This window comes from Heterodontus francisci, chromosome 36, assembly GCF_036365525.1.
Source record: "Heterodontus francisci isolate sHetFra1 chromosome 36, sHetFra1.hap1, whole genome shotgun sequence".
NCBI lineage: Eukaryota > Metazoa > Chordata > Chondrichthyes > Heterodontiformes > Heterodontidae > Heterodontus > Heterodontus francisci.
In genome coordinates this window covers 11,962,352-11,976,885 of record NC_090406.1, presented here as the reverse complement: position 1 = coordinate 11,976,885, position 14,534 = coordinate 11,962,352, and the positions used below count along the sequence as shown (strand labels likewise).

Sequence of the window (14,534 nt, the reverse complement as noted above, 5' to 3'; positions counted from 1 at the left end):
CGCCATTTCCCAAAGTCCGATTCTTTCTCAAGACCTGCAAACTGGAATTCCTTACCTGGCTCAGTTCCCTTTACCCTAGCTTTTAAAACCCAAGCTTGGTGTCACCTAGACACTACTATCTTGCTTGACCTTAACTTTTTTTTTTTGCTCTCTTTAACCTTGTCCTGCATTCTACACCTTTGTGCCTCTGCCTTGGGTTCACAGTGACAAAGCATCGACTTGCACAGAGTTCTCCATGGCAGCCTGCTGCTGTTCATGTCAGCTGCCGTTTGGAGACAAAGCTGGGAGTTTTATCATTTTGCAAGCATTAGCAGTCAAACCTGCTGGCAAGTGGCCAGAGCAATTCCCTGTACGTGGCGCAGATAGCACAGATTGGAGATTATTGTTGGTAGTTTTTAAATGCAAGCTGCTTGGGCAAATAGAGGGGAGGCCACCTGAAATAAAATTATGGAGGAACAACCACTCCGACCGATACACACTACCCATAACGTGCCTGGGGAGTCGATGAAAGGCTAAACAGTGTCATCACATTGTCTGGTAAAAATATGCTTTGTCCAAAATATGTCTGATCACAGAATTGCAATTATCCATTGGAAATTGCTCTTATTTAATGAGACTTTGGATGCAGATGCGCACCTATTTTAATCTACCAGTACCATCAACTGCCAGCTCATATCACATCCTCCAATGGGACTTCCAGACTGGGAACTGCACACATCTTATGATCATAAACGTGATGCATGTAATTGCTCAAAAACCCATGACTCCGTCCTTCTTTCTCATAATTGATTTGGGTATTGCTTGGGATTAACAGCTGAAACTGTGTTCAACTAGAGTACAAGCTAATCCACAAAGTAACAAGTGACAGGAAGTGTCTTCACTCTCTCCAGAGTTTATTATTTTTCCATACCAAATCTTTTTTCTCCTCTCTTAGTGCAGAATATGCTAGAGGATTAACCCTCGAGAGTACTGAATGTCCTTCCGTAAGGTGTACAGTTTGTAACTTAATCACCAGCAAATTACAGAGATGTGAAGAAGCTTTTCAAAATTAGGAACGGTTTTAAAAGGGTGAATAGTGAAGGATTGTTGACATTAGTTGGTGAATTGATTAGTGGTTAGAACTCACTACCATAAGGAGCAGTAGATGCATTTATGGGGAAGTTCGATAAATACATGAGACAGAAAGGAATAGAAGGCTATGTTGATGGGGTTAGTTGAAGAGGACTGCGAGGAGGCTCATAAAACATAATCCCCAATATGGATCTATTGGGCCGAATGGCCTGTGTCTTTGCTGTAAATAATTTGTGACAGCGAGGTGGAATTGACTCAGCATTATCACTAGAAGAATGAGCAAACAAGTTACAAGAAATCCTTTCTCTCTCAGAATTATTAAAACTTGCAATACTTTGCCACAAGACAGTTCAATAGTTCCACTTGAAGGGTTAGCACCAGCACAATGGGCTGAATGACCACGTCCCGTGCTGTAAATTTATAATTTTAAGTCCCCTGGTACTGTAGTGAAACAAGATGTGGAGACACATTAATGTAAAGGCTGTAGGCATCTGTGCTAGCTTTGAACTGTCTGTCTATCACTAGTTGTCACTAGGTTTACTTAGTGTATTAATACCAATACTCAAAGCAGGGCTGTACAAACTGCATGAGCCCTGATAATTGTGCCTTCAAACCCAAACGACTCAATCCTATTCACACTTCAGTGCATTCTCATCTGACTTGTACTAATACAGCATGGATTTCTTAAAGGAAAATTATGTTTAACTAACTTGCTGGAGTTTTTTGAAGAGAGGGTTGATGAGGGCAATGCAATTGATGTGGTGTACATGGACTTTCACAAGGCGTTTGATACAGTGCCACACAAGAGAATTGTGAGCAAAGTTATAGTTCATGGAATAAAAGGGACGGAAGCAACATGGATATGGAATTGGCTGAGTGACAGGAAACAAAGAGTTAATGGATGTTTTTCGAGCTGGAGGAAGGTTTGTAATGGAGTTCCCCAGGGATCAGTGTTGGGACCCTTGCTTTTCCTGATATATATTAATGACTTAGACCTTGGTGTCCAGGGCGCAATTTCAAAGTTTGCGGATGATACGAAACATGGAAGCATTGTGAACTGTGAGGAGGATAGTGTAGAGCTTCAAAAGGACACAGACAAGTTGGTGGAATGGGCAGATAGGTGGCAGATGAAGGTCAATGCAGAGAAATGTGAACTGATTCATTTTGTTAGGAAGAACATGGAGAGACAATATAAAGGGTACAATTGTAAAGTGGGTGCAGGAGCAGAGGGACCTGGGTGTATCTGTGCATAAGTCATTAAAGGTGGCAGGACAGGTTGCGAGAGGGGTTAATAAAGCATACAGTATCCTGGGCTTTATTAATTGGGGCATAGAGTACAAGAGCAAGGAAGTTATGTTTACCTTGTATAAGACACTAGTTCGGCCTCAACTGGAGTATTGCGTCCATTTCTGGGCACTGGACTTCAGGAAAGACATGAGGGAATTGGAGCGAGTGCAGAGAAGATTCACGAGAATGATTCCAGGAAGAGGAACTTCAGTTGTGAAGATAGATTGGAGAAGTTAGGACTGTTTTCCGTGGAGAGAAGGCTGAGAGGTGATTTGATAGAAGTATTCAAAATCATGAGGGGTCTGGACAGAGTAGATAGAGAGAAACTGTTCCCACTCGTGTGAGGATCGAGAACGAGAGGGCACAGATTTAAAGTAATTGGTAAGAAAAGCAAAAGCGACATGAGGAAAAATTTTTTAACGCAGCGAGTGGTTAAGGTCTGGAATGTGCTGCCTGAGGACGTGGTGGAGGCAGGTTCAATTGAAGCATTCAAAAGGAAATTAGACTGGTATCTGAAAAGGAAGAATGTGCAGGGTTATGGGGAGAAGGCAGGGGAATGGCACTAGGTGGATGGCTCTCCAAAAGAGTAAATGTGGTCACAATGGGCCAAATGGCCTCCTTCTGCACTCTAATAATTCTGTGATTCCGTACTTGGGGAATCGGCACAGACGAAAAAGGGAAAAGCTTATGAAACCAACCCACTGAGAACAGTTACGTTTAAATCAAAATCGAGGTCTGCATTCAATTAGACACCCTCTTGCTGGAACTCCCAGAACCAGAACAGTAAGCTGACTGACGGCAATCCCAAATGAAAAGCTGTAGTGATGCAGAGAACTGGAAAACTTTGGTTAAAATCGCGACCTAAACAGTCCAAGTAAAGTGCATTGCCCTCCTACCCCTTCCCCATCCTGCAAAGGAAAATGTGCAATCTTCTGTCATGGATTTCAATACAGAGGTATAATGGAAGCACTGTAAGGCTTAATCGATTTCCCTTGGAGGGTGAACGCTTCCCCTCCAACCCCATCTGTTGCTATTTCTAGTGAAGCTAAGTGCTCTCGAAGAAAACTGTCAATCCTGCAGGAAATGGCCAACATAGTAAGTCTTCCTGCTGTGTTTACAATATCGCGAGCACACGACAGCCTGAGGAAATTAACCTCCTCTGTTAGTTCATATAATTAACGACGGAAAAGAAACTGACACTTACCCAAGCTAATGTCAGGTTGTGTTTTAAGCCCCAGAACTGGATTTGGGTGCTTAATCTAGGCTGACATTCCATTTCAGTGTTGTATTGTGGGAGTTGCTGTTCTTGAATGGCACTTTCAGGTAATTTTTTAGTCAAAAGAAGTAAAAATTGGGAGGGATGTAAAGTGGCAGGTAGATCCAATATTGCCAGTTTTATACCAAAAGTTAAAATTACCCCATGCCTGTGACACTCTCTGTCAGTGTTTCTCTCTCTCTCTCTCTCAGTCTGTGTCTCTTTTTGTCTCTCTTCTTTTTCTCTCTCTGTCGGTGCATCTCCCTCTCTCTTTTGTGGCTTGGTCAGTCTGTGAAACTCATACTCAGTCACTGTCTCTCTTTGTCTCTGTCTCTTTCTCTCTGTCTTTCTTCTGTCTCTTTCTCTCTCTCTCTCTCTCTCCCTTCTGTCTCTCTGTCAGTCTTTCTGTGACGCTCTGTCTCTGACTTTGTCTGTTTCTCTGTTAGTTCATATTAATTTGTGAAGAAAAACAAACTGACACTCACCCAAACTAATGTCCAGTTGTAGTTTTAAGTCCCAGTCTGGGACTTGGATACTAAGCTAGGGTGACATTCCTGTGTAGTACTACATTATGGGAGGTGCTGTCCTTCAATAGCACTTTCAGGTGAGGACTTCCCTGCCTGGTGGGAATGGTGCGGGTGGGCGGTTCACATGGTGGAGGGGCTTTGCGATGTTTTCCCATGCCCCCCAGCCCCCACCAGATTTACTTGCCTGAATTCAGACATAGGAAGGCTGCCTGCCCCACTAAGTTGCACATGCCATTTTAACTGCAGGCCCAACTAAGGCCCACACAGTCTCTGAACATGACGGTGACTGCATGGATCCAGGCCATAAGAGGTCCAGATCAGTGGTTTACATTTCTTTTAAATGTTCTTTGTGGCCTAGGAGGAGCTTGAGTGCATCTCTTGATGCACAAGGATACCTTGGCCTTCCCTATTCAGTGTCTTCTCCTCCCCTCCCTGGTCTCACGCTCCGGGGGAGCAGACTGTTCACCATCCGCTTTGGGCCCTGCATCCCCTATTCCTAGCCTGTCTTAAAACAACCCTTCTGTCTCTGTGTGTAGGCATCTTTGTGTGTGTGTGTGTGTGTCTTGCTCTTTCTCTCCCTGTGTATGACAGAGTATCTCTGTCGCTGTGTGGGGTACCTCTCCCTCTCTGTGTATGTGTCTCTGTCTCTCTCGCTCTCTTTCTCTCACTCTGTCTGTGGTCTGTGTGTGTCTGGCTCTTCTTCCTCTCAATCACCCTGTGTCTTTCTCTCTCTCTCTCTCTCTCTCTCTCTCTCTCTGTTCTCTCTCTATTGCTGTGTTTGTCTTCCTGTCTCTCTCTCTCTCTTTCTCGTGTCCCTCTCCCACTCTGTCTCGTGGTGTGATTTTAACGCTTTCTCATACTGATAAACTGACGATACCAGATTGGCCGTCGATTATCTATCACACTCGATTTTCATTTCCATTGAAGTCAATGGAAGTAAACATCTGAGGAAATATCTATATAATTGTTGGTTAATCTGATATGAACAGAAGTTAAAATTACTCCCTCTGCCTGACAGTTCTACTGTCTTACTGTCTGTCTCTGACTCTGTTTATCTGTCTCTGTGTTTGTGTCTCTCTCTTTGTATCTTTATCATTCTATCTCTGTCTCTCGCTCGCTCACATTCAGACATATACACTGCACTGTGCGGCTGATGATGTAAGATGTCGCTGATTGTATATTTCCAGCGAGTTAAATAATGTTGGTGTACAAGACCATAGCCCATTTAACCTGAATAAAACCTGGACTGCACATTGTGCCCAAGATGGATGTGATGGTTGGTGAATGATCATGCTGCACTAAAGTGCACTAAAGCGAGCTTTATGCATCGGTCTGAGTGTGTCTCTCCCCTTTCAGCAGGCAGCACTGCAGACTTTTGTTGCTTAAAACAAAACTATTTGAGTGCAACTGAAGGCTCCTGGTAATTGAATAACATTTTGTGTCAAACAGGTTATTCACTTCCCTGAAATAGACAACACTTGACTGCTGTGTCGACCTTTTGAACACTGACAATCCTTTGGGCCTTTCAGTGAAGCTATGGCTTTTATTGTGTTCCCATTCTGTGCCGGAACAAACCCTTTGCCCTGAATATTGCTGTTAATTAGGCTTTCTGTCAGCACAGCCATTACTTTGTTTATGGCAGTTGTGCTGATTGTGCTAATGGTGGATTTGAATACTGGACGATAAGGGAGGTGGTGTGAGGGTTTACATCAATACAGAGTGCCATCGTGGTGTTTTAGTTTCTGTTTAATTAAATACATAGTGACTTGGTTAGCACAGTTAACAGGTTGTGGTGGTTACTTTGCAATAAATTTCAGAATTTTGTTAAAAATGAATTGAATTTGCCACATTACTAAAGAGAGCGAGAAAAGGTCCTTTTTAGATATTATGTGACGTGTTGGGTCAGAAAGTGAGACACTGAAGAAAACCTCTGCACTCCAACCAATTGGTTGGAAAGAAACGGACCAAAAACATGGGAATGAGATGGATAATGGATAAGGAAGTGGCGGAAAATGGTGGAAAGTCAGAATTAAAAAAAAAACATAATTATAACTCTTCATTGACCTCAGAGGCAACAGATTTAGACAGTGGATTGTTATGAACTGGAAATGTTCTGCCTGAAAGGGTGGTGAAATCGGATTCAACAGTAACTTTTAAAATGGAAAGATACCTGAAAGGGGAAACATTTGCAGCTGTAATGGGGGAGAAAAAGACAGGGGAGTGCGACTGATCGGGTAACCTTTTCAAAGAGCCAGCACAGGCACGAGGGCCTGAATGGCCTCCTCCCTCTGCTGCATCGCTCTATGATTGTAAGAGGTTAATGCTGTGTATTTCCAGCATGAGGGAGTGATGAAAAATAAACTCAGATAAAAGATGTTGTCTGGCTGTGACCAGCAGGACCATTTTTTTCTTTACTAACCGCGCCCCCATACACCCCACCCCCCCCCCCCCCCCACAACGCTTGCCAGTCGCAGCCCTTTGTAAAATCTCTCGCTCCCTCTTCTCTCTCCCATACACCTTTATGAAAAAAAATGAAGTTATCCCATTGCCAAAGGGACAGCAATCCGATCGTATGAGGGGACTTGTCCTCATAAGGGATATTAATTTTATTTCTTTCGGCTGACCCTTGAAGTGAAGGCGTGGCGATCTTTATCGGCAGCCTGCGAATTCCTCCGCTATGTGCTGTGAATAACAAAGAGTGAGGCTCATTTCGAGTGACACTGAGTGGCTTTAGCCGCATTGCTGAATTTTTGCCACGTGACTCGCTGGGAGGGAGGCGGGGGGTGGGGGGTGGGGGAGGGGGTTGTGGGTGGGTAAGGGGGAATTAGGTACGGTATCTTGCCGCTTTTCTGTTACTCGACCATTGCGACAACAGCGCTGAGTTATAAATTAAAACCTGGCATTATTAACGTATGCAATAAATACTTCAAATCTCAGTTATCTTTGTCGTGAGGGCGGTTGGAGGGGGCGGAATTTCTCTCTCTTATAATTTTGGTGCGATTTCAATGCCAGCGGAACTTTTTAAAAAAAAAGGGCTTAAATGTGAAGAAAGTGCAAAGCAGGTGCACGCAATACAAGATGCATCAGCAGCCAATCACCAAATGGAATGCTCGGGATGCGAGCATAGTTAATAGGGGAGATGCTGAGGCAATCTCAAGTTTCTCACAGTTCCTTTTACATTCCTTATTCAAATTTGTCTTTTCCATTTCCACCTCCATCCCCTCCGCTCCCCTCAAAAACTAAAATCCTCAAGATCAGAGACCTGTTCTACTTTTATTCCTGGCTTTTGAGTCCTTCCCATTGTCACATCTGCATCGCGATCACAAGGCATTAGCTCATGTTTTCAACAATTGATGCCAACAAGAAAAGGTTTTTTTTTGATGGTTTCACACTGGAAAAGCCTTGTGCCTGGTGAAAGACCCAGAGCACAAAGCACAGGAAGGTAGTGTTGGGGGGGGGGGCAGTGGGGTGGGGTGGGGGAGTGTTGAAAGTTGGACTTTATTGTATGTCAAGTATCATATTATCCTGGCAATCCTCACCACTTAGACACTTATCCCTTTCAAACCGTGTGCTCCATACTAAATATAGCCACTAGTCCTTTTCCCCTCCTTTTCTTGTTTTGTATGGTCCATGTATTCAAAGGTTTTGAAAGACAGCCATAATTCAATGGATTATGCCTCCTTTTCGCACACCATCTTAACACCTATGGAGAGTGGCCTGGCCTATTTGTAAGGCACACAAAAGCAATTGAAATTCATCAAATTATCATCACATTTCCAAGTTCAGTGCCGGAACATTGTTCCCCATTAACCTACTGAGAGCCACATTTCCAATGCACCTTACAGCGCATGACAGGCTTCTATTCTCAGCTTTACTTTTCACCTCAAAGAGTGTTTCCTTTAAGGAGGCAAAGAATATATTGGTGAGATTTAAAAAGCCGCCGAGTCCTTTTGTCACAAAAGGCACACCCTGGATTCTGTGTTTAAAATCCTATTAGTTATGATTAATATTAAGTGGCAGAAGTGTTTTTTTATTCAAAAACGAGGTTAGAAAATTGGGACAAAAGTCGCTTTTTCAGTAATGAGATTACTGACCGAGAAAGACTGGAATCTTCTGTGAAAAGGACGAATGGTTTTGTTGGTCTGAGCAGGTTGCTCTATGGTTTGAAAATAGAGTGCTGAATATTGCTAATAGAAAAAGCACTTATTCTATTTATATATACATATATTTGATGATAAGACATCTTTCATTAGTAATGGCAGTCTTGCAAAAAGCCGCAGCTTGTTAAATCTGTCTGATTTTTGAGAATCAGCTTCTTGGTTTCTATAAGGATATTGGACTTGAGGTTGTCCGTAGTCCGCCCAGTCCTATTCAATTGCCCTTCCTCTGTCTCTTGCTCCCTCATCGTCTCATTGCCTGCCCTGTCTCTACAGTTCCGCATACCTTGTCCACGTGACTTCAGTCGCAGCCCTTCGCCATTATCCTGCTACTTGCCGAACCGTCCATCTTGCACACAATGCCGACAGCACCAGACGCATGCGCATCTCCTCCATCGCTGCCGCTATTGTGCCATTGCCTCTGCACCTGCTTGTGCTGTCACTGCTGGTCCTGTCAGCGCTTTACTCAGCAGCAAAAGGGGATTTTAAATACCTACCCCTACATGCATCCCATCCCATGGGTTCATTATGATTTTGCGATTTTGCGATTTTGCAGGATTTGTTTTTTTAACAAAGGAATACTGGTAGAGTCCGATAGACTCCATTTACCCGGTAAAATACTGAAACAGATGTACACAGTGATCCCAGTCCCCGTTTAAACATTGGTCTGAATGCTTCCAGACAAGTTGGCCGCCATCTTAACACTTTATTTCCTTTCGAACTTCATCCGCACTCTCTGCTTTGCTATTCTTCTTGCAATTTGTTCATTCATTGCGGGTTTTTTTCGGAGGGAGGGGCTGAGTAATGAATCAATGCATGGAGCACTGGCTGAAATCTGAGGACATGTTCCTGCTGGTGCATGCTGACCATATTTCCCTTCCACCCACCTTTCTTTTTCTTAATTTCTTCTCTCTCCTCTCTCCCTCCTTTTCTCCAATAAAAACTGGAATTGAACAGTAGCTTGATCAATGCGAAAAGAACGGTTTCAATATTTCAGGTGGGATCTGCCGTCAGAAATGTCCCTTTTTTTAAATACATGTCACAGGAGAACAGATCATTTATTGAGGTTGATATAGTTGTGAATATGCTGGCAACATGGCAATTTTGGGGGGGGTGCCATGTTAATTTAAGGACGCTCCCTGAGATTCACTTGGGTCAGACGAACATTGGAGATTCTGCCTACTTGGAGAGGGGGCTTCCAGGGTTTGCTAATTTCCTTTTGTGAGGAGTATGGGGCAGTGTGGTTGCTTGTGCCACCATTTTTAGTTAGCGCAGTCTTACCTTGGGGCCAGGGCTGATCTGGATGTAGGTGTGCAATGTCTGGACCCCTTTTCTGAAAAGTTTACCTGACCCAAGATATATCTGTATGGGATGTGTCATATGTCCCAAAGATAAGACTGACCTGCCATGTATTTACAGTATTTTTTTATCTTCGAATTCAGATTTCCAGTGTTAGAAATTACTTGATGCATCCACACGTTTTTAAAAATTAAATTCTACTTTTAATTTGTTAGAAAGCAACTAAGCCCTCAAGATAAATGCCGATGCTTTACATTTTTCATCACATTGATAAATTTTCAAGCCAGTTCTTCAGTTAATGTGCAGATTACGCTGGAGTGTTGCAGATGCGGTAATACAGAGACTCAAATACAAAATCTAGGTTGACACTTGAGGGAGTGCTGCACTGTTAGAGATGCCGTCTTTTAGATGAGATGCTTAACAGAGGCCCTGACTTCCCCCTCAACTGGACATAAAAGATCCCATGGCACTATTTCAAAGAAGTGTAGGAGATTCTACATTACTTCATCTCACCCTCTTAAAAGATCTTTCTATTCATTTCTCCCTCATATACTCATCAGATCTTCTGTTGAAGTGCATCTATGCTAATTGCTTCAACTATTCCATGTGGTAGCAAGTTCCACATTCTCACCGTGTTGAGTCAAGAAGTTTCTCCTGAATTCCTTATTGGATTTGTGAATGACTATCTTATATATTTCCACAAGTGGAAGCATTTTCTCTGTCTAGCTCAACGAACCTCTTCACAATCTTAAATATCTCCATCAGGTAATGTGCCTGCCTTCTCTTTCCTAGATAAAAGAGCCCCAGCCTGTCCATCTTACATGCATAACATAATTCGTTTTACTAGTATAATTTCCTATATCACACAGCTTGTTACTGGACCATGTCATGTGTGTTGCAGTGCCCCCAAAAGCAATGTCAAGATTCAACAGGTCTTTGAATGTCTCCACTATCCTAACGAGAGTTCTATCTCAATTCATCCAGCCATCAGTCCTTTTCCCCCAGTTTAAACCTGTGCCTTTTTCTACTGTTCCTGCTGTTCTTAACAACAATTTGCATTTATACAGTGCGTCTAACATAACAAAATGTCCCAAGGTACTTCACAGAAGCGTTGTTAAACAAAATTTGACATCGAGCTACATAAGGAGATATTCAGACTTGCCTTTCCTGCACTGTTTAATATCTTGTATACATTTCCACAAGATCCCTTTCTCTCTTGCCTTCTAAGGCTAAAGAGCTTCAGTATCTCTTGTCTGCCCTCAAAGCTCAATCCTGTAACTTTGGGTAATCAATCTAGTCACTCTTCTCTTTTAATATGTACCATAAAACCTAATGTATAAGTTGTGCCTTGCGTTAGGCGTTCATGATGTGAAACTTGGGGAGGGCAACATAGATCTGCAGGTTCTTTTAACAGCAGCTGAGGACTTTGTATGCAAGTAATGTCAGAATTGCCTTGCCCTGTGTCATTATGCAAGTGTTTGGAGGATGTTTGGGAGACATGCGGAGAACATTGCCCTTCAAAATTCTGTAAGTACAAGAGAAACCCGATTGCTATATATTAAATAAACATAGAAAGTTTAAGGCATAGAGAAGGCCATTCGGCCCATTGTGTCTGTGCCTTGGATTAGATGTGAATTCCATTGTAGCTTTATGAAATACTTGGAGTCAATTACTGTATTACATTTTGTGTCAAACACATATATAAGGGGTAATCCTGAATTCCCAGCATATGTTGCTCACGGATTGGATTGTCTCTTTGTTCAGGATGTGGCATTCTGAGCAAGGCTGGCGTTTATTGTCTTGATACAACGGAGTGGCTAGGTGGGCCACTTCGGAGGGCAGTTTTATTGACCACGTTGACATGGAGACACATATAGGCCAGACCAGGTAAGGGCAGCAGGTTTTCTTCCCTTCAGGGACATTAGTGAACCAGTTATTTTTTTAAAGGACAATCCAACAGCTTCACAGTCACTTCCACTGATAACCAGCTTTTTCAGATATTTTTAAGCTGAATTCTAATTCTCAAACTGTTGCTGTGTGATTTGAACTGGCATTGTCTGGATTACAAGTCCAGAAACATGGCCACAATAAATTTGCAGGCCCAAAAATGTAGCCTCAATTCTCTGACCCACATTGCCTGTGAGGCAGCTCCATGTTGTGGGTAGAGAATGGAGTCGCCTCTAATTCCACCCAGCCCATAACTGCTTCCCTGTGATCAATTGCAGAGTAGCTCAAGTTAAGTTTTGTAGCTTGAATATTGGATGAAAAACATAGCTGAGCACTCAAATTGTAAAGAAAGCTGCTTTTTCTAGTTCGTGCATTGATGTTGAAAGCCAGTTGATTGGCTGAGGTAGGGTTCGGAACGCCTTCCAACCAAATTCAATCCAAAGTTCCTCTAATCGATCCTATTTGTATTAGAATGGACTACAAAGAACTGTAGCACCTAGATATCAAGGTGTGTCTACCTATTAAGGAAGAAGCTTTCCACGGTAGAGATATGATGAAGGAGGAGTCGGGCAGTGCTAGGGTCGGCCTTTCACCTTGAGCAGATGGGATGAAAATCTTCTCTTGTCTGTTATGGTTCTGTGTGAAATGAGTCTTGAGGCTGCAACACCCAATATTAAAATAGCCACAAGATTGTGCGTCAGAACTCTTACCGACAATGGACACCAATTCAAAAAACTGATTCAGCCGGTGGCAACGCTTTGCAACAGTGTTCCTCTAACTGGTGGCAGGGCCTCACCATGTGCAGTATAACTCCACTTTTACCTATTTGACATTCCTTTTTCTCTCTCTTTCTCTATTTTCTCTTTTTCTGTCTCTTTTTTCCATATTTCTCTTTTCCATCTCTCTCTCTCTCTCCATTTTCTCCTCCCCTTTTCTTTCCTGCTTACTCTCCCTGCCTCTTTCTTTCGCTTTCTGTTTCTGTCTCACTTTACTTTCACTTTCTTTCTCTCTCTCTCTTTTCTCTCTTCTCTTTCTCAATTTTCTTCTCTCTCTCTCTAGCTCAGTGCACTAATCTGCTCCGTTCTATAAGAATACCCAGCCATTCCTATCCTGTGTAATCTGCTTATAATCAAGGCCACTACTGCCTTTGGACTTTCATGGGAAACAGACATAATTGTGAAATGTGATCCTCAAAATGTTTTTTTTTTAAATCCAGAATACAATGAAAAACAAATTTGATTTAGTCACCAGCAACCAATCACAGGAATCTGAAGAACAAGTAGTCCCTTTGTGTACTATAGGCAAGACCACAAATTTGGTTAGAAAAATAGATGAAATAATAGAATACAATTCACAAAACAGCAGTAAAAAAACCCCTGTGATAAAACAAATGATACCAATTTAGTCCTTGTAAGCTAGTAGTCTTTGCCTCACAATCTAACTTAAGTCAGCATCAGATTCCCAGGAAGAAAGAATCTTGCTGAACTCATAGTTTCAGATGTAGGTTAGATTATGGACACTCTGATTACAGACACTCTGATCCTGGATTCAAATCCAGCCCAGAACAATGGGATAGAAGATGTTCCTTATTCTGTCATCTGAGTCAAATAGATTACAGCAATCTCAATCCAGGTCAGTGTAGGTTAATAGCACAAAACTGTCCAGAATTTGCCATTAACTGGCAGTCATAGCACTTCAGAAGTACTTCGTTGGCTGTAAAGCGGTTTGGAACATTGTGTTGTTGTGAAAGGTGCTATATAAATGCTAGTCTCCATTTTACAACGTATCTTAATAATACTATTTCTTTATCTCTCACTCTCATCTATCTCTATCTCTCTCTCTCTCTGTCATTTATTGATGTGTATCGTTGTGAATTGCACAAATAAAATACAGTGGTGCAAACATCAATAAATCATTAATAAAATCCTGAATGTTTGGCAATGCCGGGCATAACTTTGAAATACAGATATCCCCTGTAGTGTTCCTCAGTCATTCAGTTAGAATGTGTTCCAGTCCTGCCCTGAACTTGATTTATACCATGGAAACAAAGCTGGTTTGTATCTGTTGTGGTGTTCCTCTTTCCCCTGAGGGTTCCTCAGGTTATGGATCAAAAAAGATCACAGAAAAGGGAATTATAGTTATCGAGTTTTGCAGATGGTCCTAGGAAATGCACTAACCTCTGACTGCTTTGAAGTTTGGCTTGACGTTTGGTAGCGGCCTTAATGCTCCATTTCTTTTAAGAAGAAATTTTTTGTATTAATGTCGCCTGTTAATCACATCAGTTTTTTTTTTTGTGGGCCCTTTGGTCATGGAGCACCAAGTAGATCACAAGCGTTTTACTAATCACAGGAAATAAAATGAGCACAGGGCTGAGAAGCTAAGTGCACCCAGTTAATGGGTGTGCTATGTATAGGAAGAATTGTTCAAAGAGCCTCTGTGTTCCATTTGCATGGTGACCCTGCAATGTGGTGGGACTGTCACTGGTCTCCAGTCCAGTTACACCATGGCTTGGATCGCGAGTACTGGCAGTCACATTGAGAATTTCACAACTTTGTGTCTTTCTGTAGACGTTACAAAATCGCAGGGGCCCCTACAGTTCAGAACAGTGCAAAACTTAAATTGCTGTAACAGCGACAGCACTTCAGAAGTGCACTCAAAACAGGTGATCTGTTCATTTATCACATTGCTCTTTGTGGGAGCTTGCTGTGCACAAATTGGATGCCCCGTTTCCTATGTTACTACAGTGGCTGCCTGTCAAAGGTACTTCATTGGCTGTAAAGCTCTTTGGGACATTCTGAAGGGTGTTCTAAATGCAGGTTCCTTTCTTTTTATTGGCCTACACACGGAGGCTGAGTGTTCAGAGCAAAAGGACCACCTGGCATTCTATGCTACCTGTTTGGTGTCAGTGACACCATGTCTCTGGAGCCAGACAGTGTACCCGCCCTCATCAAATGGCTTTCGGTGCTGCCAGAAAGATTTGTGGCACCTCCT

At 42.5% G+C, this 14,534-nt stretch overlaps 1 protein-coding gene across 3 annotated transcripts in view; it reads left to right on the top strand.

The window, feature by feature from the left end:
- Positions 1-14,534, top strand: part of LOC137351589 (ephrin-A5-like) — a 347,596-nt gene that overhangs the window by 41,458 nt on the left and 291,604 nt on the right. The window lies entirely within an intron of this gene.